At 44.5% G+C, this 24,244-nt stretch overlaps 1 protein-coding gene and 1 long non-coding RNA gene across 6 annotated transcripts in view; one reads left to right on the plus strand and one right to left on the minus strand.

The window, feature by feature from the left end:
• The window catches only part of LOC132251204 (uncharacterized), a 63,939-nt gene extending 58,960 nt beyond the window's left edge, over positions 1–4,979 (minus strand). The window contains exon 1 of one of the 2 annotated variants that reach the window (XR_009463105.1): positions 4,565–4,979. This is a non-coding gene — a long non-coding RNA (uncharacterized LOC132251204). The remainder of the gene's footprint in view (positions 1–4,564) is intronic. The other variant, XR_009463104.1, reaches the window with a different exon arrangement.
• Positions 1–24,244, plus strand: part of C6H10orf90 (chromosome 6 C10orf90 homolog) — a 252,619-nt gene that overhangs the window by 11,764 nt on the left and 216,611 nt on the right. The gene's annotated exons all lie outside the window — the stretch shown is intronic.

A 24,244-nucleotide genomic window follows, 5' to 3' on the forward strand; every position in this document is an offset into this window, starting at 1 on the left:
TGTGGAACAGACTGAAATTACCCTAACATGAGGTAGGTAGCTATGTCCCAGAGTTAACCATCACCTGAAGTGGCATAGCTTTCAGATGTTTAGAGGCACTTAGCATGAGTTGACAATCTTTAACATGTGGATGCTCTTGGTTTAAGTGCCCTTGTTTGGTTTAAGTGTAATGGGTAACTTCACTGTTAGAGAAGCCTAGAGCTATTCTAATTTGTACCAGGTCATTCTGGCACATGGGGAATAGTTAAACTAGCACCACTCTGGCCATGCCCTTTAGTCCCTAATACCTGTATCACTAGTTAGGGTCAGCTTTAGGTCAGCCTCATGCCCAATTCTCACCCCTTCCCATCTATACTGAAAACCCCTTAGGCAGGCTACTCAAACCCTGGAGATGGTTGTGTTTCTAGATAAAACCTGTTCCCACTTCTCTCCTTAGCTGTCCCTGGGCATGTCTACATGTGCATATTAATATGGAGAAATAAACTCAACATTGGTGCAGCCATAGCTGGAGTATTGTATCCAGTTCTGGACGCCGCACTTCAACAAGGACATGCTAAAGTTCAAGAGGGTCCAGAGAAGGGCCACCCACATGATCTGGGACTTGCATGGCAAGCCATATGAGGAGAGGTTGAGGGATCTCAGACTCTTCAGCCTAAAGAAAAGAAGGCTGAGAGGGGACCTGATTGTGGCTTACCACTATATCAGAGGCGGACATCAGGGGCTCAGTGAACAACTGTTCACCAGGGCACCCTAGGGGAAAACTAGAAACAATGGTCACAAACTCCTGGAAGATAGTTTCAGGTGAACATTAGGAAAAACTTTACAACTAGGGTGTCCAGACTAGTTGTAAAGGTGGTGCAATTATCTACCCTAGAGGTCTTCAAGAGAAGACTGGACAGTCACCTGGCTGGGGTTGTCTGACCCCAGATGTCTTTCCTGCTCATGTAGGGGGCTGGACCCAATGATCCTTTGGGATCCCTCCCAGCCCTATGATTCCATGAAACTCCAGTGCTTAACATGCCAGAGTTTATTGCTTGTGGGTGTTGTGTTTACACATGCATCCAGGACCACAGCATGTTGAGCTGGGTCAGAGCAGCCCTAATTGACAAGGAGCCCGGGGATCATCCTGCCATCCTGGAGCTGCTCTGACCCAGCTCAGAGTGCTGCAGAAGGACTGGCTAGGGCATGATGGTGCTTCAGAGTAGGGCTAGCCAGCAGGCAGCCCCTGTATGGAAGCACCCACATGCCCGACCTAGCACTATCAGCATCTGCACGTCATGCTGAGGAGTTAAAAACTCCGCAGCAGGGTAGTACTTGTACATACAAGTACTACCCTGTTGCAGAGTTTATTAGTTTCCTGTGGCCTAATTGGTCCACATGTATAGATGCGGAGATGTTTACTGTGGAGCTAATTAGTCAACTGTAGTAAACATCTCATGTAGACATGCCCTCTGTCTCCAGTGTTTTGGAACTGGCCCAGCCACTGCAGGCCATTAGTACAGAAAGTCTACCAGCTGCAATCCTACAATTCCCTGCTTTTGAGTTCCAGCTTTTCTGCACCCCACTTCCTGTCTATATTGCCCCCAATTACAGCCAAACACAAAGAAGACAAAAGTAATTTTCAAGCTGATTCCCAAAAGCATTCTGCTTCAGGAATAGAAGCACAGTAGATGGCTGTTGGTGAAAACTAAAAGGGCATATATAAAGAGAGAGGGAGTGGCAACTCACATGGTTCAGGCTGGCTGAGGGTGACCTCATATCTCTAATTCAGTCTGTGTATCATCCAGCCTGTGGTGCTGCTTGTAGATCTCCATTTGACCCTGTGCATTACTTGCAGCACATGTGGGGACAACCTGGTTCACACTGCATGTGGCATGCAGGGCTGGAGTTGGCACACATGCTTTACATGGTGTCCAGGGCTGGAGATGGTGCACACACAGCATAGAAGGTTGGTTTGGGGCACATGCTGCATGTGGCCTCACTCCAGACCAGCCCCGTGCACTGAATCCAGCACTCAAGGTCAATCTGTGGGTCTGGAGACTGGTCCTGTGCCCCTCATCTGGCCAGTGGGGCCAGGCAAATGTGATACTCTTGGTTTAGATGAACCCTTTGAGATTGAGCTTTTTATTATGTATGCATATAGTGTCTAGGCTATTGTGACCTGGATTCCAGGTACAGGTAGAGAAGACACCTTAATCATGGCAATGGTATACTGGAGATTAAAAGGCCGAGTTGGCACAGTACCCATAGACCTGGCTTTACAGCCCTGCAATTTTCTTATAGCAAGACAAACCTATTTGGCTGTTTAAGCCAGCTTTCTAGTTCTTTGCACCTATTGGTAGGGGTCTACCTAAATTACAGGTGAACATATCAATTTTTGTAGTTTGATTGAAGTGTAAGTTTTAATTCTGTGGTCATTTTACAGCAGCCCTCCCCTGGGGCAATGACTGGTAGAGAGGCCTCGGCAGCAGGAGGAGGCATCTTGTCTGCTGTCCTTCGTGCCTCCCTGCTATCCGATGCCTTCTCCTCCTGCCAGGAAAGACCACTGGTTCCTACTGGGAAGCCAACATTTTATTTTGATTAAGTTTTGCTGCTATTGTTGCTTTCACAGATTTTGCGGATGTTGTGGACAATCCCAGATTTCATGGTTTCCGTGAAATCCATGAAACCGCACATTAAGTAGGTCCCTACTTATTGGTAGTCATTTCTAGAGACCAGAGAATGGGTCTTCTATCTTTCATCTAGCTTTAGTCCCTCTTTGTTTTTGTCATACATTTCCTTTTGCTTATGTGGAGCCAGTGCTTGTACTAGCTGTCACTCATGTTAAATGATCAAATATGGAAGATTTGTTGTTGGGGCTTTTTTTTGTTTGTTTTCCTAGGGTTTTTTTTAAGCATGCCTTTCATTACTTGTACCTTTCTATTTTAGTCTTCAAAATAGAAATGTTTTCCTTGCCACTTTTGCCCTTTTTTCTTTAATGAATAAATAAGTGAATACACGAACCAATGGATACTTCCATATAAGACATAAGGTTGATTGTTTGATTTGGCTTTTCCGGTGCCTGTTTTGATTGGAGATGAACCCAACAGGATTATTATTGTTTAGCAATAGCTTCATCTGCTACAGAAAGTTTCTGAGCCCAAACATCTTTGTGTAGCAGTATTAGAGCGGGGTGAAATTATAAATAACATTGTGTACAAATCAAATACAGATCTACAGTATTGCTGTGTATGGGGTTTTTTAACAACTTGAAATCAGGCAAAACTGTTGAGAGCTTTTATTTCTCTCTAAGCTCCAAGCCCAGCCCAATTTGTAAATTCCCGTTACCACAGCACATTCTGAAATATTTCTATTTGTTGGTGACAGCAGTTATGCTATGAAAGAATCTAAGTCAAATTATTCCATTCATACATCTACTAAAAATACTTCCAAAAGCAGGAAATCTCAGACTTTAACCATGGCCTTTCTTATTCCAGAAATAGATTAGAATAGATGTGAAGTCCCTCATTATCCTCTACAATATTGCTCCTTTCTTCCGCTCTTGTTTTATTATATGCACATACTTTGGCCCTCAGATCTGCTTGCTAAATCTACTCAGAAAGATACAGATAAGTATGCAAACTGAAGAAAGTATATTCAAATCAAACTCCAGACTCCCAGGTTCTCCCCTTATTATCTAGGCTCACAAAGGGAAATCCACTCAAAAGACAGATCCATCAAACCATACCAGAACCGAGTTGCTAGGTCAGTCATTTCAAAAGGAGCATGACTTAACTGGAACCGACTTGAGGCTGGTTCCTGCACAAATCTCAAACTGGTGTCCTATTCCAGAAAGAGCAAATCCTTTTTTTTCACTTTTGAAAGTGTCTGGTTTTCTTACAATTGCTTGTCAATAATGGGAAATCTAAAAGGAATTTGGGAATGGGAGGGTGAAATGAATTATATTTAGATGCTAGATTATGTTTAAATTACATGTCTTTTTAGTCGAATCTGCCTCAAAATGACAATTCTGTCTTAACATCTCTGTCTTTGTTCTGCTTTCCTCTTCTGCAGGCCAGCCATTATAACTCTCTCTCATGTAATTATATGACTGACAACAGTTGTTAACTTAAATAACTATTTCATATTTTTAAGGTAGGCAAAATATGTGACCATCTCTACCCCACAGACTGGCTGTGAAAAACAGTGAAATTTTATAGCAAACAATAAAAAATAAATATAAAGAATGGGAGGAAGGGAACCCTTCCTTTCTATACTTCCTTGCTGGAGCTAACTTTTTCACCTACCATAATATGCTCTGCAGTTCACTGCGGCAAGTTTTATTACCAGCAATAAAGAGTTTTTAAACCTTCGACTCAATGACAGTTTCAATAAATGTACACATTTCACAATAAAGTCAGACCTCCAGCAATGTTTAAAGCAATTTACAAAATTAAATATATGAGTAGCAGCAAAGAATTGCCCTCCCCTACATGTTTTGATTTTATTTTCCTTTGACTTACAATCAGATCCCGCTGACTGAAGAATGTAGAAGTGTTTGTGTATAGTATCTTGGAGTACTTACCAATAGGTGGAAAGCATCTGGGCTCCTAAATTTAGGGTCTGTTTTGCTGACAGTAGAAACCCCATTATTTTCAGCATACCTAGGGCTAAATAATGCACAGGCAAAAAGCAAGGGATGATGTATAACCTGCAGCTTCACAAGAAAGGAGCCAGAAGCATTGTGTTCAGTTCCCATACTGCTTCCCCTTTGCTTTAGAAGTAGTAATCTGGTGCTAGTTTAAACCAGCTGTGAATAATACCCTGCTCCTTTGTTAGTCATTAATGGAACCAAAGCTCCTTCTATTCCTCCATCCTTCCCAGTCTTGGCCCACCTACATACTGCTCACCTGATCTTTATTCCCTTTATCATTTTGCATGTGTGTGTGGGCTAGGGTGTTTTATAAACTTGGGTGTCTTCAGTCTATATTTGAACAGAATAGCCCACATTTAAAATGGTTGCTGTAAAGAATGGGATGTTTATTCTGTCCTAGTGTTTTATTAAAATAAACAAATAGTTGCATGGCCACCTTTTTATCATGGCATATGACACTGGGCTCCCTAAATTTAAAGGCACATTCTGTCACGTGCAGAGAACCAATGCAAGGTCAATTAGATCCTGCTTAGATGCCATTTAATAAGACTAACATGGGGTCTAGGTCATGTAGCTCTAGGGTACTTACACACATGTGACATGTCTACTGGAGCACATAAAATGAAGCGCCTGGCAGTGCATTAGGTGCAGCTGTGTAAGTGGCACAGTGTGAATCAGTGCTAAGAAAATGGTGAGTGGTGCACTTTGAACTAACATACATTTGATGTGTGTTAGTTCAAAGCACGCTGCTGCCATTTTCTCAGCGCTGATGCGCGCTGCACCACTTACACAACAGCGCTGAATGCAGTGCCAGGCACTTTTAATTAGCATGGCTTGCTAATTAAAAGTGCCCAGTGTTGTGTTGGTAGCACATGTAAAAATGCCTTTTATGGCTAAGTGCAGTGGTTTAAAAAGCCTTAGGTGGAATTTGTTCAATCTTTGCTGGTTTTTCTAAGATGCATAGCTTGATCCAATAACAAACTGAACTCATGGGGGGCAGGGCAAGAAAAGAAGAAGTCTGCACTGGCCCAGGCCAGGAGCCTGGGGGTGCTTATGCTCACCACCCCTCATAGCCACCTGCCTAAGAGTGTTGAACCCAGCCCAGTGGCAGCCCAGGCCTGATTGGCTACTGGACACCCATCATCCCTTGCCTCGCTGTCAGCCGCAGGGAGAGGACGGGCAGCAGAAAATCTCTCCCCAGACCCCACCTCTGAGATGGGGTGGGCAGGGGGAATACATCACCTGGCCCTGGCCCCCCAGCTGGGGTGTGCCTGGTACAGGAAAAGCCCCCACCAGGGGGTTTTACATCCCGCTACAGCCCGGCTAGCAGGGATCTGATTGGCTCAGCTCTGCCCCCTCCCCAGCCCCATGCCTGTGAGAGGGGGTGGAGGGAATGCACACACCTGGCCCAACATTGCCCCCCCCACCATGGTCTGCCCAGTGTGGGGGAAAAACCCCATTAGGGGTTTTCTGTTCCCCTGCAGATCAGTTTGCCAGGCTTGGATCAGGTCAGCCCTGCTGCCTCCCCTGCCCCTGCCTGTGAGAGGTGGGTGCCAGGGGGCAAACACACCAAACCACCTGGGAACTGCCTCCCCCGCCCCCAACAGCTGGGGTCTACCCTGTGCTTCCCCCTGAGTTGGGGAAACCCCCCTGGGGGCTTCTCACTCACCTGCAGCTCAGCTCCCCGAGCTGGGATCACATAAGACCCATCCCCTTCCCAGCCCCCCACCTCTGAGGTGAGAAGTGGGGTTAAGGGGGAACACTCTGGCCCAGCCTGACACTGCACCCCTAGCCAGGGTCTGCCTGGTGGGGGGGAAGAAGCCCCACTGGGAGCTTTTCATTCCCCCGTAGCCTGGCCTGCCAGGCTGGGATTAGCTCAGCTCTGCCCCCTCACCAGCCACAATCTGTGCGAGGCAGGGGGCGTGCTAGCTAATGCACCAGCTAATCTGGGTGCTAGCCCCTCCCAGCTGGGGTCTGCTCAGTGTGCAGGGAGGGAAGTCCCTACTGGGGGCTTTTCACTCCCTTGCAGCCTGGCTTACCAGGCTGGCATGGGCTCAAGTCCTGCCCCCTCCCCAGACCCCCCTCACCATGTGTAAGAGGTAGCAAGGCAGGGAGGGGAACACACTGGATTGGCCTGGCACCAGTCCTCCCCAGCCAAGGTCTGCCTGGCATGAGGTGGTGAAAGCCCCCACCAGGGGCTTTTCATAACCCCACAGCCTAGAGATCAGTTTAGCCCCACCCCAGGCAGACCATGGTTTGGGGAGCCAGGGCCAGGCTGGTGTGATTCCCATGCCACAAGCTGGGGGGGCTGAGCCAATGTCAACCCCACTCATGTGGCTGTTTCAGGGGCAAAACACACCTACTGCTGGGCTTTTCCTTCTCCTTGCCCTGTACAGACAGGGGGCTATGAGGGTCTAGGGATCTGTTCCCTTTCCCCCCCACCCTCATTTTGCTGGGCAGACAGGTGCTGGATGGGAGCAGGTGCTGGATGGGAGTGCCTTAGCTCTGTGGTAGCTGGGGGAGGGACCAGCCCTGCTCTGTTGGAGCAGACAACACAGTAAAGAATTTTGGGATGCTGAGGGACTGTGAGACAAGGTTCTTTGGGCAAATGTGATATCTTTTATTAGATCAACTAAATAGTTAGAAAAATTGTTCTTTGCAAGCTTTTGGGCACAAACAGACTTCTATGGACATAGACTCTCCCTTTTGCTCAGCACTCCCCCACCCCCGCTCCCAACCCTCCCACTCTCTGGCTTTGGTGGAGGATCAGATGTAGCTCCCAGGGTGAGTAACTCTGGCCACTCCTGGCCTATGTCCTTAGACCAACATGGCTACAACCAACACTATCTGGTTATCTGGCAAAGGATGGGAAAGGTAACCAGTAGGGCAGAAGTGTGAGACTTTAGAAAGGCCAACTTCAATATACTCAGGAGATTAATTAGCAAGGCACTGATGACCAGTAACATTGGTGAGATGAGAGTCCAGGAAGGGTGGTCATTCCTAAAGAGAGAGATCCTTTGGGTGCAGAAATAGACAATCCCATTGCACATGAAAGGAGGCAAAGGGGCCAAGAAACCCTCTTGGCTGAACAGGGAAATCCAGGAAAGCCTAGGGGAGAAAAAAGAGGCATACAGGCTGTGGAAGCAGGGGGTAGCTACCAAGGAGAAGTATTCCTACTTGGTTCGCACTTGCAGGGAATCAGTTAGAAAGGCCAAAGCTGCCATGGAACTTCGGTAGGTGATGAAAATTAGAGACAACAAAAAGTCCCTCTAGAGATATATAGGGAGCAAAAAGAAGGCTCAGGGTAACATAGGACCCCCACAGGGCAGACTAGTGCACTTGGTGACAGAGGGACAAAGCTGAGCTCTTCAATAAGTTTTTTGCTTCTGCATTCCTGAACAAGGATCAGGACAAATCTTCCAATTGGATTATAGATGAGCGCAGGAGGGAAACCAGCCCACCAACTGTTAGTGCTGACTTAGTGAAGGGACACTTAGTTGGTAGTTGGTAGGTAGGGTCAGAAGGGACCTGAGCAGATCATCAAGTCCGACCCCCTGCCACGGCAGGAAAAAGTACTGGGGTTAAATGACCCCAGCAAGGTGTTCATCTAACCTCCTCTTAAAGACCCCCAGGGTAGGAGCCAGCACCACTTTGCTTGGAAGTTGGTTCCAGGCCCTAGCTGCCCTGACAGTGTAGTGCCTCCTGATGTCTAGTCTGAATCTACCCTCTGCCAGCTTGTGACTGTTATTTCTAGATACTCCTAGTAGTGCTCAGGGGAACAGGGACTCCCCCAATGCCTGCTGGTCCCCTCTGACTAGTTTGTAACAGGCCACTAGATCCCCTCTCAGCCTTCTCTTGTGGAGGCTGAACAGGTTCAGGTCCCTTAGCCTCTCCTTGTAGGGCCTGCCCTGCTGCCCCCTGATAATGTGGTGGCCCTCCTCTGAACCTTCTCAATGCTGTCCACATCCCTCCTGAAATGCGGCGTCCAGAACTGGACGCAGTACTCCAACTGTGGCCTGACCAGTGCTGCATAGAGTTGGAGGATCACATCCTTGGACCTGCTTGAGATGCATCTGTGGATGCATGACAAAGTGTGGTTGGCCTTCCTGACTGCATCCCCACACTGTCGGCCCATGTTCATTTTGGCATCAATAATGATTCCAAACTCCCTTTCTGCCTCTGTACTGATGAGAAGGGAGTTCCCTAGCCTGGAGGTGTGCTGCTGGTTCTTCCTCCCCAGGTGCAGCACCTTGCACTTGTCAGTGTTGAAACCCATCCTGTTCTCATCTGCCCACCCCTGTAACCTGTCTAGGTCCAATTGTAGCCTATTCCTCCCTTCTAGCGTGCCCACATCCCCCCACATCTTTGCATCATCAGCAAATTTGAACAGGGTGCTTTTTACCCCCTTGTCCAAGTTACTGATGAAGATGTTGAACAGTGCGGGTCCTAGGACCGAACCCTGGGGGACACCACTGCCCACATTCCTCCAGGTCAAAAATGACCCATTCACCACCAAAAATGACCCATCCAACACCACTTGGAGGGGCTAAATGTGTCCAAGTCAGCAGGCCCAGAAGATCTTCATCCAAGGGTGCTGAAGGAATTGGCTAATGTCATAGCAGAACCACCAGCAAGGTTGTTTGAGCACTCCTGGTGCTCAGGTCAGGACCCAGAGGATTGGAAAAGGGACAGCATGGTCCCTATTTTCAAGGAGGGGAGGAAGAAGGATCCACATAACTACAGGCCAGTTAGCCTCACATCTATCCTTGGGAAAACCTTTGAAAAAATTATTAAGAATCACATTTGTGGGAGTCTAGCAGGAAAAATAAAGCCAAAGGGCAACCAGCACGGTTCATAGCAGGTAGATCCTGCCTGACTAACTTTGTTTCTTTTTATGACCAGGTCACAAAATGCTTAGATATAGGAGTTGAGGTGGATTTCATCTACTTGGATTTTAAAAAGGCCTTTGATACAGTGTTGCATCCCATTCTTATAAATAAATTAAGTGGTTGTGATGTAGATTATTACACAGTCAGGTGGGTGGCAAATTGGCTAATGGGACACACCCAGAGAGTGGTGGTGGATGGGCCAGCATCGACCTGGAAAGATGTGGGCAGTGGAGTTCCCCAAGGTTCAGTCCTTGAACCAGTGTTGTTTAATATCTTCATCAGTGACTTGGATGAGGGCATGAAAGCACTCTGTCCAAATTCACGGATGACACCAAATTATGGGATAAAGTAAACACATTAGTGGGCAGAGAATGAATCTAGGTGGATTTGGATAGGTTGGAGGAGTGGGTAGAACAGAATAGGATGCAATTCAACAAGGGCAAGTGCAAAGTGCTGCACCTAGGGAGAAGGAATCATCATCACACTTACAGGCTGGGGGATGACCCTCTCAGCAGCACTGTAGTAGAAAGGGATCTCAGAGTCATACTTGTCTCCAAGATGAACATGAGTCGTCAATATGATGAAGTGATCAGTAAATCTAACTGCACTTTATCATGCATTAGCAGGTGCATTACAGGCAGGTCCAGGGAGGTGATATTTCCACTCTATGCAGCGCTGGTGAGGTGCGTCCAGTTTTGGAAGCCACACTTCAAGAGGGATGTGGATAACTTTGAGAGGGTCCAGAGGAGGGCCACTCGTATTGTTAGGGGCCTGCAGGTAAAACCCCACGAGGAGAGATTGAGGGACCTAAATCTCTTCAGCCTCCACAAGAGAAAGCTGAGAAGGGATCTAGTGGCAACCTGCAAATTAATCATGGGGGACAGCAAGGGATAGGAGATGCTCTTTTTACCAATGTACCCCTTGGAGTAACTAGAAATAACAGACACAAACTGAGACACAGCAGATTCAAGTTAGACATCAGGAAGAACTTCTTTACGGTAAGGGTTGCCAGAATCTGAAATGGGCTTCCAAGGGAGGTGGTGCTGTCCCCTGCCTTGGGGGTCTTCAAGAGGAGACTGGACAAGCACCTGGCTGGGGTCATCTGACCTCAGCACTCTTTCCTGCCTGGGGCAGGGGGTCGGACTCAATGATCTGCTGAGGTCCCTTCTGATCCTAATATCTATGAATCTATAAACACCCCTATGGGACTGTGAGTTAACTTGAATCAGGAAGGGATCTGGGACAGAAGTTCTATAAACCTGCTTGACCTAAATCAGTTAAGTCTCATACTACATCCAACCAGGTTTATCTTAAACTGATTTCAGCCATTTCAAAAGCAGTTTATGTGCACTAAGTGTGCCTGTACAGGACTGCAGAGGCTGCTCCAACAGCTCATTGAATAAGCTTTAGTTCAAGTGTCCACATCGCCATTTTGAAGCACAGGGACACTGATACACGAGACACTGTGGTGCTTTAATTAGAGTGGCTCTTGGAGCCGCTCTAATTAAAGCACTGCCCCCTTTTCACCCCCCTGCCCCCCCGCACCCGAGCATGTGTGAAAGTGCCCAGAACTTCTGTTCTGTTACAGGCTTAAACCAGTTTCAGATCACTTAAGCCGGTTTATGTGTAACTTCTGTCCCTAGTCAATAAGACTAACGTGGGGTCTAGGGCTAGACGCCTGTACATAGGTGAAGTTCCTCATATCTGTTTAGGGCTTATCTCATCCTTACTTCTTAGCTCACCTTCATATCATGATTTTCTAAAGACTGAATTGCACATTTCCAGCTAGCACACAGTAGTCCTTAGAATTTTAACAACAAATTAAAGATGGGGATATAAATCTTGGAACACTGTTTATATATAATTTAACTTAAATGCCATGGATGCATGTGAATGCTCTTCGGCTCTGGAATGAAGTCAGAAGTAATAGGATTTGGAGGCCTTTATTTTTTCAGGTTTGTATATTTATATATACTATTGTTTGTTATCGTCTGATAGTGCTTGGGCAAGCAATAAAGTTTCTTGTAGGTAGAGATCTACTTTATTAAAATGCTGATTATCAAGTTGTAACCTTTTAGCAAGAGGCCAAAGTTTGGATGAGGTGAATAAAACTACACTAATATCAGTAAGTCATGAATCAAGAGAATTAAGTTAAAGCATTTTGGCAGAACAATTTGCATTGTTAAATCCTGTTATTCTGTGGATGGACAACTTGGCTTCATCTTGCTGTGCATTGCCATACATTTCACTTCTGAAAGCAGAAGAACTTGCATTAAATCAGAGTAAGATAGAGCAAAGGGGAGCAGATGTATTTGAATTTCTGTAGTCAGTGTTTCACCAAGGATCACAAATAGAACATGAACTATGATATCAACACTATTTTTTGAAAGGAAACAATAGTCCTCTGCTAATTCCATCTGCACATCCCTCACACTGCAACAAAGCTGCCTTTTATTTGTTGTAGGGAAAACAAAGAGTCATTTTTCATATTAGTGTTGGTAATATGGTACAGTTTTTTTGAGAAAAGGATAAATTTTGTAGGATTAAAACTGTGGGAAGTGGGTGGATGTGCCATCTTTCAGGAAAAATGCCCATTAGTGCTACAAAATATAAAATGTCTTCAATTAAGAAGTTGGACAGAAAACCTTTTCAATACAATTATTGCAACTAATTCCTCTGAGAATGAGTGATAAAGGAGCAAAAGGGATGTTGTTGTTCCTCCATTTTGTTCTAGAGTAACAGGTAGTGTTAATGTTTACAGCTGATCTTCTCTAGAGAATAAAATCCCCCCAGGCGTTATTTAAAATACTAAGAGCATCAGGAGGGTAGAAAAAAATGTTTCCTTAAAAGGAAAATGCAGACTAGTAAGCCTAGAAATGAATCCCATTTTACAATTTTGTACTGTGACACTGTGAAACTGTTCCTACTTGATATGCCCAACAAGGAGCAGTTACTTTCTGCTTACATGCTGTATGTGGATTTTACTCATGCACACAGTTTAGCAAGTGAGAGAGAATTTTGTTCGTGTCCTTTTCTTGGAATTACCATCTGTCTCCCTATCAAGCTCTTCCTATCTCATCAATTACCAGAGTACCCACATTATTGCAAACGGGGACAAGACAGTCATATTGTGACTATTTTAAATAAACAGAAGTATTATTTTTGGCTCTAGTTTTAACCCATGCTAGCAACAAAACCCTTTCTTCAGTGTGGATGTTTGCAAATTGGTCCCTATTAAGGAGGGCATTTATTTAAACTTTTTGCCATGAGAGGCGCTTGTTTGCATGAAGACAGCAGGTTGCATGAAGACAGCAGGACCATGAACCCAATCAATTGCCTAGTCACATGAAATCCTTAGGAGTGAAAACAGTAGTGTATCATCATTCTCCCCAAAGATATAAAATTACCAATTCATGAATTCACGGTAATCTGTTTTTATTGCTGCATAATGCTTTATTGGATCCATGCAGCCCCCTGCAGATAAGCTCCAAAATGCTGCATAACCTAAAATGAAACTTCTTTCATAGCTGTAAATGTTAATTTCATTATAAACCAGATTAAGAATTCACAGGCATACATTTTGGGTATTGCGTGTATGTGGTTATTTTTCTTATTAGTAAAATACCTAAATGCATTTTGGATATTGCATATTTCATTGCATTGCAGCCAAGGAAAAATGTAACGGTTCCATCTGCATTAAAAACAGTCAGTGCAGTTCATTTATGTTGATACTCCAAAAAATGCTATTAATGGTGTTCTTTTATAGTTAGCATTAAGAATGCAGATTAGATGAAATTTAAGAGCATATAGTTTCTGCTCATGTGCTAATGCAGTAGGTATAGGAATCAGGACAATGACTCTTCCCCTTCAACTTATATTTGCGTAGCTCGCAACCACTCTTTGGCTGAGGAGTGTAATTGCTGCAGTGGCAGGATTAATGACAGTATCCTTTAGAAAGGATAAAGGCAGAGGAGAAACTGAGCCAGGATCCTGTCCCCTTTTACACCTCACCCAAAGCTTGTTTGGGTTGGCGAGGAATGTTTGTTATATACTGGACACATCTACACATAACACTTTATTGTGCATTGTATTAGGAGCATTAGATATGGGAGCATAGCTCAGTGGTGGAGCATTTGATTGCAGTAAAGCATCACTGTCTACACATGTACAGGACTTACTGTGCAGGAAATTAAGGCTAATGCACCATTTTCTAGTACCAGGAAGTACAAGTACTAGATTAATGGCACATTAGATGCACAGTAGCACATGTGTTAATGCTGACCAGGAGCAATTTGCTTCTGGTCAGCCCAGGAAGTAGGGCTGCTGCCTGGCTAAGCCCTGATGTGGGAGGAAGCGTGGGGAGCTGCACTGGCTGCAGGGGCAGCTGTCTTCATGACACATGGGGATTGGGCACCAGCTGGGATCACTGTGTCCCAGCCACATGGAGCTCAGTCCTGACCCAATCTACTTATGGCTGGTAGAGCTGTCTTGGCAGCCAGGACTGCTGCATTCTAGCCACGTGGATATTGGGTCAGGACCCAATCCCCATGTGGCTGGAAGAGCCATCCCCATTTGGTAGGGATGCTGCCTGCCAGCCACATGGGGATTGGGACCCTGCCAAGGATGACTCTTCCAGTTACATGGGGACCAGGACTCTGCCAATCTCCATGTGACTGGCAGGTAACATCCCTGACGAATGAGGATGACTTTCCCAGCTACAGTGAGGATTGGGATCAGCCCCTGTGCCCCCTGCCAGTCCCAGGAGAAGCCTGGAGCTCCTCCTGGCTGCTGCAGGGGGGGAGACCAGGGAAGGAACAGCCCTGAACTGAATGGCTCCTGTTAGTGCAATTTGCTCCCAGCAGGGGCACATATATAGATGTGCACCCCAGAGCACTTTAATGAACCTGAATTTTCTGTAAAGAAAATTCAAGTGCATTAATTGCATGTGTAAATGCATCCACTGTAAAAATACAGCTGTGCTCTGGCTGACCTCCCTGGGATCTAGAAAAGTGGATTTCAACCTGTGGTCTGCAGACTGCCAGAGTCTAAACAGTCCACAAAAGATGACTATGATCAATCAAAAGTATGTGAATACCCATAGTTATAATTCAAAGGAGTCCACACTTCCATTCAAAAATTTTTAGGGGTCCACAAATGAAAATAGGTTGAAAGCCACTGCTGTAGAAAGAATGAGAGTGAAATCCGACAGCGGTCCTCCTCCTAAGGTGACTTCTGTGATGTCACTTCCTCCCAAGTCCCCTGGCACAAGGATGGGTTTGAAAAGCACAATATGTTCCTTAATATAGGAGGCTGATGAAGGCATTCTTCATTTATATGCCTGGCTCTTATTCAACATTTAGCCTTGGCAGGTTTTCTTAACCAGGGCTGTCCAACTTCTTAGCAGCTTGGGGCTACATGCCTTGGGAACTGCACATCAGAGAAGCCACACCAGTGGGACCACATGCCACAGGGACCACACCAATGGGGGCTGCATGCCACAGGGATTCCTCTTCTGCATCAAGCATGCTCTCTAGCCCCTGCTGCACTAGATACATGGGTGCAGGTGCATTAGCCGCTCCTTCAGCTCCCTGGACACAGGCTCCTCCACTGCACTGTGCTATGCTAGTGCCACATGCCATGGGCTTTCATAGCACAGTGGGCTGTACCATGCTGCTCTTTAGGGGGTGCAGGAAGCAGAAGCCAGAGGGAGCAGGAGCCCAGAGCCTCTGGTTGCTGCTGCTGTAGTTGGAGAAATGGGGGGAGAAGCAGCTGAGTGGGAGCCTAGGGCCACAAACTAACCTTTCAGGGGCTGCATGTGGTCTACAGGCTACTAGTTGAACAACTCTGCCTTGGACAATAGGGAGAAGAGAACAGAATATGAAAATATCATTCATGAGATGGAACATAATTAGAGCACTGTTAAAAGTTGTATTTCCACATTATGCAATGTGGTGAGGTAATTTTTCTTTTTCCCCACAAGAAATGGAAGAAAAAAGACCTGTATGGGGCTGATAGTACTATTGTCATCATTTTTGTTAATCTGCAGCATTTTGGGGGAAATAAGATTCTCTTAGGACAGTTAAGAGGTTTCAGGTTTGATTATCCAACAAGGAAATTCATTTTGAAGCAATTTTCAGGCTGTAATCTCATTTTTTTCAAGTACGCTAAAATGAATGATATGTTGTTGTTACTGGGATTATTTTTGCATTCTGCATGATTTTGTAGGACCATAGGAATGCAGGTTAGCTTTCTCATTACATTTCTTGTTAGATTATGTCCCTAATTTTACATTTTCAATCTGACAGCAATATATATAACAGTATTAGTTTATTATTCTGTTAGTGCTGGCAGCTCTTGCCATTAAGTTCTCCCTCTTACTCTGTCCATACATATGTTTTGTTTTGATTCCCTATCAGGGCACTGGAGAGTAGCCATAAAAATGGCCAAAAAAAATCTACCTTTTGGCAATTCTGATATGCATCAAAGCTTGGAGTATAAAGTTTTGTGCACATATATGTGTAGGCTCCTGCTGCTTCATTCACTATCTTGACTCAAATGCCTTAGGTGAGTTAAAGCTGACCTCAAGGTTGCCTAATGCTCACCATCTATACACCAAACACCCAGACTCAATCCCCAGTATCAGTGTAGCCTGACCTCAGAAGCTCTGCAGAGCTACCGGGTCTGAGATCAACCCTGTCTCACTTACCTGGTAGGCGAGCAGGGTCACAGATATTTGGAGCTGACCCAGGCTGCTGGCCACAAGCTCAGAGAGTCTGCCAATAATAGTCAAACAACATCTAGTTGCTGAATAAATAGAGCTAAGCACAGAAAATGAGATATGTAGAAGGCAGAATGATTCCCAGAAGGGCTCTGCTCAAGCAACAGGAAGAATCAAGTATATGGCTTTGCTGCAAGCCTCAGGGTAAGCTGTAGATGGGAAGGAGAGACTTGCATGGTGTAGGCTGGCTGAAGGTGGCTATAAGTAAGGAACTACCAAATTCCTGGTGGAAGTAGAGCGCACAGCAGCTCCTTTAATCTTGGATGTTCCCCTACACACACCTTGCCCCTTACCCCCCCTTGACCCCCCACTGCTGATTAGTGGAGGACCCCTCTACTCCCTTCTGATCAGCAGGGAGGCTAAAACCATGGTTTTAAACATGACACTGGTTTTGGCTCCTGTAACAGGGAACCGTAGCTCTGTTACCAGAAGGCAGGTCAGTCCCTTTAAGACCAGAACTTTCTAGGCACAGCCTGCTGGCAAGGCAGGGGTTAAAAGCTGAGCCTAGCCAGCTGGTCAGGTGACCAGAAGGGGGCAGGCCAGAACTACAAAAGCCTAGGGCTGAGCAGCAGTAAAAATGCTGGTGGTTGTGGTCAAACAGGAAAGAGGTTGTGTGTGGGAGCTCTGCAGAGAGGCTTGGCTGCTGGTCTGACTGCTGTGGGAGGGGGACTGCTGCTGATCCTCAGAGGAGCAGTGGCAGTGCCACGGGGAGGAGCATCACAGTCAGCAGGGAAGCAGAAGCACCTAACCCTTGAGGAAGGATGTAAGTTGGTATGCTGCCTCCTTTAAGTTCTATTTTCTTTTGTGGTTAGAACCCACTAACTGACATATATATATATAGATCTATATATATCTATATATAGATATATATAGATCTATATATATATATATATAGCTTTATTGATTTGATACTGGTGGTTTGTAGAAGAGGCTGTAGGGGTGGAAGAGGCCTCATTAGCATCTTAGGGCACAGTCATAAAAGGCCAAAGGGGTCTGGTGCATTGGGAGGTATGGTTGTGTGTTATTTTTTTGGGCTGGGCCAGTAGGGCTGTTGAAGCTGCTGCCTAGCCTAGACCTTGTGGCCCCCAGGCTGTAGTACTGGTGGACAGGCCTCTGGGCTAGAGAGCCTAGGATCCCTCATGGAGGCAAAAGGAGGGCCATGAGCCCAAGATCAAGGAGCGAGGGCGTCGGAGTCAAACCCTATCAGATGGGTTTAGACTGGTAGGCCTAGCTAGAGAAAGACAGGGGGCAGGGCCTGTGGTGGCTGAGAACCCCAACATAGAAATACAATAGGCAGCCTTCCACTTATAAGAATATCTGTATAATATTTCCATCAAGATGTGGCAGGTGAGTAAAATTAAGACACAAGAAGCATTAAGGGACTTCAAGGGCGCCCCTTGTCAGCCGCAGATAGCAAGCAAAAAAATGCCGCTGGGGAGGGTAACCTCTTACAGCTCCCTACCAGTCAGCAGCAAACAGCAGAACCATCTGGGGCTCCTCAGCCAATCACTGGCAGGAGGCAAAAACGGCATCATATTTTAAAACGCAGTTTTTGCCCCCCTACTGATCAGGAGCAAGCTGCAAGTGGGGCCCTTCCACCAATCAGTGAGGAGGGGGCATGGGAAAGCCTGCAAAATTAAAGGAGCCACAGTTCACCCCACCTCTGCCATGAATTCAGTAGGTCCCTAGCTATAAGGCTCAATCCAAATATCACTCCAGATATTCCTCCCCCCCCCCCCCCACACACACAAAAGGAAGGTCATTAAACAAGTCAGAAGAGATCCATTTTCAATATACCTTTTTTAAACACTATGAATAGTCCATGTTATTAAAAGTTTTCCAATTGGGCATATTGAAGGTATTGTAAGGTATTCTGTGTGTGCCTAACCTTTTATACCACACATCTGGTGCTGGCCTTAATGGATCTTCCAGACATCCCAGCTCCTCCATATATAATCAGCAATAATTGATCTGGATGGACAGATAAGTACTGTAGGGCTGTGCAAAACAGCACCATTCCATTTCAACTTCTGTTTCGATGGTACAGCTTTTTTGTTTTGAGTTTCATTTCGAAGCACTGTTCCATTTCATTTTGTTGAAACTGTTTTGCTGTTTCAACACTGTTTTGACGTTTAGCTCATAGGCTATAATGGGGAAGCATGAAACTGCCTATAACTTCATAATTTTTTTTGGATGAGCTGGATGAAAACAGCAGAGATAGTAGCCCCTTCTGGGGGCATGAAGTCTGCCAAGTTTCAAGGAGATAGGTGCAGGGGTTTCTGAGAAACTGCACCTCAGGCTGCTGACAAGAAAAACTCGTGTGTGTGTGTGTGTGTGTGTGTGTGTGTGTGTGTGTGTGTGTGTGTGTGTGTGTGTGTTAGGGTGCACCCTCACTGGTGCTTGGGCCTCTACATGACATGGTAGTGTGCCCCAGTTAGGTCTCCTCCTCCCCTATAGTCTCATTCCAGTCCACCACTTTACATGACAACAAGCAAAATAATAACTTAGTGAGGAGCAGCACAGTAGCACCAGCAGCATCTCATGCAGCCAAACTGTGACAGAGCCTTTCTTTCCTCTCCTGTAGGAGCTTCTTCTCCCACGTGTGTGTTAAGGTGTGCCCTCACTGTGTCAGACTCAAAACAAGTTGAAACAGCTTTGAAATGAAACAGCTGGCAACATTTCACACCGCCCTAATAAGTAGACATTGTCCGTCTTTCCTCAGACTTTAAAGTCTAGGTACAGATGTTACACATAATTCAGAGTAAGTGATGGGAAATCAAACCAAAACCATAACCATACAGAAGTTCGGAGAACATCATCTGGTCTGAAAATGTCAAAGTCCTGTCTAAGATGGCCCTGGATTGATACACACTCAAACTTATTCACATAAGTTTGGTGCATCAAACTTCTGTACCAGATTCTCTACTGAATCAAGTTTGGTCACTGTCCCCCAGCATCCTAAGCTTCTTTGTGGCCTCCTGCAAACCTCCCTTTTCAGGGAACAATGCTAGCACTCAGCCTGAGCTTGGCTGTTCTGGCCAAGCATCCGGTTGGCCCCTCCTCCAGGCTGTCACAGCTAAGTCAGCACAGTGGCTGCCAATGATGGGGGTGGGAAGGGGTGCTCAGGCATGCCCTTCAATGGGGTCATGCTTCCTGGGGCTGCAGCTGCCTGGTGGGGAGGGGAAAGGGGCTCCCTGCTATGAAGGATGGGAGGTGGAGAAGAGAGCTACACTGACAAGTCTGGTGACAGGGTCCCTCTAAGGACTGTGGGAGGACCTAGTCACATGTCTCTCTGTAATGCAAGAGAGAGAGCTAACTCTATGGAGCACACAGGGTGCTGATGGTTGAATAAACCCACTGAAGTTGTAAGATGGATGAGGAATTTGCAAGCATCAGAAGAATAAAATTTCCAGGACTCAAGCTGGTCAGGCATGGACAGGGTATAAGGGTGGCAGATCCCTGCAACAGAGGCCAGTGCATCAGGTACCTATCATCATATGTGGATCCTCTGTTCTCTTCTGGTTTATTCTTTACTTCTTTTCTCCCATCAAGGCGTGGCAGAAGAGTTCAAGGGGAACAGCGATTTACAGGATCACTAAAATCATGGAATGTGCCCTGTAACAGCTATGGTCCTAGATAATTTATTTAGAATAACCCAGACCAGATCCCTAACCACAAAGTCAAACCTGAGAAACCGGTTGTCTTGAGCATAAGAGTAGACTATATTTCCTGCCAGGCACTTTAATTAAAGGGAGCATGCCTGAATTTAGGACAGGGCTTTCCCCTTGGTGTGGCTCCTCTAGAAGTTGGCTAGGGCAGCAGGGCTTCATATTGAAAAGAATATGTTTTAATGAGAATGTAAGTGAAATTCTGGCTCCATTGAAATAATGAGAGTTTTGCCATGGACTAAAGTGGGATCAGGATTTCATTCAATGTTTTGTTTCCCCTTTTCACTGAGTCCTTGCCTTTTGCTAGAGCATTACACTGTAACCTTGGACTGTCCTTCTAGAATGCAATTTAGAGCCATAGATTTCTGATGGTCTAGTATGAAGCCCCATGATCTTTCCACTGAATACTTTGCTAATGATGGATTTATGGCTCAATGCAAAAACATTTCTGTATATACAGAATCTGATCAAGTGCATTGCTTTAGGATATCATCCTATCCAGATGGTTGCTACTAAACTGCTGAAGGACGAAGTCTTACTAACTTACTGAAAAATTTCTATTTGGTACCTGGGTCCAGAATTGCTGGTAAGGGGTTCATTTTTAAGTATGGTATTTGGGACATGGTCATCTCTGGGTATATACAGCGCCTTGCACAGAGGCTGGAGGCTCTGTGAATTATTAGACCAGAGGTTCTCAACCTTTTTATACTCCAGGACCCCCCTTGGAAAATGCCAGCTCTTAACTTTCACTCATTTTTGACTACAGAAAAAGAGAGTAAGTAATTCTTCTGTTGCAAAGAATGCAGAAAGATCACAACAGGTCAGAACATTCTTGACGCTATGGATTCCTATTTGAAGTTTCTGGGTTTATCATGTGAATCATGTGTGCATGTTTGCATACCTAAGAGTGCTAATATTGCCCAGCCCTGTACTACTCATCCAGCCCACAAGGCCAAAAGGTGGTGCACCACTGTGAGAATGCAAACAATGTAATTTTCAAGAGAAAATCTTATGATGTAAAAATAAGTAATTTTTGCAAAGTGTATTTATTCAGAGCTGTGGATTTGTGAAGAAATAAGTGACTGAACATCATTCAAAATCAGTGCATAATTTGTCACTGCAGCTTTATCATGAATGAAGATTTTTTATTAAAAATGAATTCAGGAAATTTTCTTCTCTGGCTAAGATATCCTTTCTTGCTCAAATATATATATTATCTGTTTCATCATTGAGAACATTCATTGTGCCTGTTATACATATGCTTGCTTATCAGTCACATTAAAAAAGCTTTTGCAAGGTTCATGTAATTGCTGGAGACTCCCTTACAAAGGCTTTTCCTTACATTTTTGGATTCAGGAGGATACAGAATATAGCTTCTTGCTTTGCAATCGGACAAAATCTTGTTTCAGAATATTTTACAGCCTTGAAAACTAGACTTCTCAGTTTGAAAATATTTTGGGAGTTTAATGAGTGAACATAACTGTCTCCTCAAGATGCTTTCATTACTTGAATGAACTGAAAACAAAAAGTTCTGTTCATCTACCAGACTTCTCAACAGCAATAAGACAATAACCTAGTATTCAGGAATCACTACTCAAAACTGTTATGAGACATATTCATAACATGTGGGAGAGGTGGTCAGGAAGCTTTAAAATTTCATGTACAAAACTAAAAAGCTGGCAATAACAATGTTTTTTTTTTTTCTGGACAGTAGCTGGTTTCCTAGACAAAATAAAACTAAAATATATTTTATCTATACTTGCCAAAATGGAGAGCAAAGACCATAACAAATAGCAGGCATTAGGTAAGTAGAAGACAAAATGCTTAAAAGTAGGAAAGAGTCCATCTGTTTACTCTAGGAGGAATTATTACATAATAATAAAAGCTTCAAGAATACTATGGTGATAGATGCCACAGAAATACAAGACATGGATTCAGGAGAACATTACATTTTTCCTTTAGCTGCTTTTCAGCTTAGAAAAGACTCTGTCCATTATTAGTCTTAACTTTCATAATACCAAAGAAGTTGATAAATAAGGGTCTGATTTTACAATAGGATTACTTCTGTGGGTTAGAAGTATTTGCCAGATGTAGGGACTGCAGTATCCAGCCCTTCATGTTCTAAATAATTTATAAGACAGCCAACTTTCCATTATACCAACTATAAATGTATCAGTTTAGGAGCATGTCACACATAATTCATTTCTTATCCTTCAAAGTTCTTGGTTAAAATAAAAAATAGCTGGAATTCAGATGATTTTGCTATGTGTCTGTAGTTTGGTTTATGCATATGTAATAAACTTTTGAACAATCTTTATCTGCTGTATGTCTCAAACAATATAACTCATCTCATGTTCAGGAGAGATTATTCTCTTATAAAAGAGAAATGTTTTGTCAAATCAATGAGAATAAGAAAGTTTTGAAGATTAAAATGTCAGGGAGATAAACACATTACTTTGAAACATATTTGTATTCTACAGCTAGTACAAACACGTAGGCTGTTATCTTTCAAAAAGTAAACATGCATGAAATCTGATCAGCAGTTTATTGTACATGAAATAAATTATGCAAGGCATTGTAATAGACTCCTATATAGCTCATTTACACTTTTTTTTTTGATAAATGTAATATGCAGATTTCTCGTACTTTATGAGACATTAACCTTCTTGCATATTGATGCTGCTATTCTGAAATCTGACAGGCATTCAAAGAACTATTTTTTCACTCTTTGGAAGAAAGCAAATCTCCCTATCAGGAAGAAACTTGCTCAGTGTTGCACAAATGTAGTTACTTCAGAGTTCAATATTTGTGGTAAATATTCATCTAGACATCAATGATTTAAGCACATCAAGTAATCAAATAATGTTACTTATGGTAACACAATGGACTATTTACAGTATAAGAAATCTTCCAGTGGTGAAGACATGCAATTAGTACACAATCAAATATTACTCAGAAAAGCTACTCCTCATTCACAAATAATAGAAACCATTTATAAAGTCTCTCATTGTTTCAAAGAAGAGAAGTTCATTCAGATCTGAGTGAATATACAAGATCTTTGGAAGTCAGTAATGTTTTCAGATGCTTCCATTTTAGATGTCCATTTTAAAGCCTTTTAAATGGATACTTAGAAAGTACTGGAAAATCCCTTCAAGTGCCTGAAATCTAAGGACTCCAAAATCATTAGTCACTTTTAAAAACATTGGCAACAATGATTGTTGTAAATGGGTACTGTAAGGGAATTTGTAACAACAGGACTTTTTATTACTATTAACCCTTTGTTTTGATATATTGGAAAAATTAACGTGCCTAGAGAAACTCTTTTGAGAAGTGGCTACAGGAAAAGCATTCTGATAAATGACATTGTATTTTGTTGTGTGTGGAAAGGAGTCTCCAAGCTTGGGTTTTTTTATTCTGCAGGAGAAAAAAAATTGCAAAGTTTTAAGTTTTCTTTTCAGGAAGATGCAAAATCCTCAGTGGAAAAATACAAAACAGAAATGGCAAAGGATCATCTTTTCCTCTTCGTTTAAGGCCAAGAGTCAGTTTGGTTCTGCTGCTCTGCTTTCCGCTTCCTGCCTGGTGCTCTTTGCCTGACTTGTTGCTCTATGGGCATGTCTACACGAGATGCTTTACAGTGCAGTAGGCTGATCTACTGCCCAGTAAAGCATCACCATCTACACCTGCTCACCATTTACTGTGCAGTAGATTTAGTCTATTGTTCAGTTAGCTACTACCTGTATTTACAGGTAGTACACTAACTGCACAGTAGATACTATGCAGTAGTACATATGTATATGCTAACTAGGAACAAATTTGGGTCAGCCTTAACACCAAGGGGCCACAGGGGATGGGGAACTGTCCCAGTCCTGGCACTGCTCAGCTCCCGGCTCCCCAATGGAGCTCTCCAAGCAGTGCTGAAATGGGGTAGCTTTCTGCCCCTCTTTTCTGGCTCTGCTCAGCTCCTGGCTCCTCACAGAGAGTGGAGCAGCACCAGGACTGGGGAGCTCTCTGCTTCCCTGCACAGATGAGGGCTGGCCAGGAGCTGTCCTGGTTCTGCTTCCAGCTGGGTGGAGAAATCCCTAAGCTGCTTGGACCTGGCCAGGAGCTGGCCCACATCTGGGGCAGCTCCCTGGGATCCTCTGGCTAGGCTTGGGGATTTCCTTGCTCAGCTCTGGGCTCATGAGGAGTTGCCTGAAAAGCAGGACAGTTTCCAGTCAATCCCTGGCTACACGGGGAAGCCCTGCTGGGCATGGGCCTTGTCCCCATGTACACAAGC

This window comes from Alligator mississippiensis, chromosome 6 (assembly GCF_030867095.1).
Source record: "Alligator mississippiensis isolate rAllMis1 chromosome 6, rAllMis1, whole genome shotgun sequence".
NCBI classification, from domain to species: Eukaryota; Metazoa; Chordata; order Crocodylia; family Alligatoridae; genus Alligator; species Alligator mississippiensis.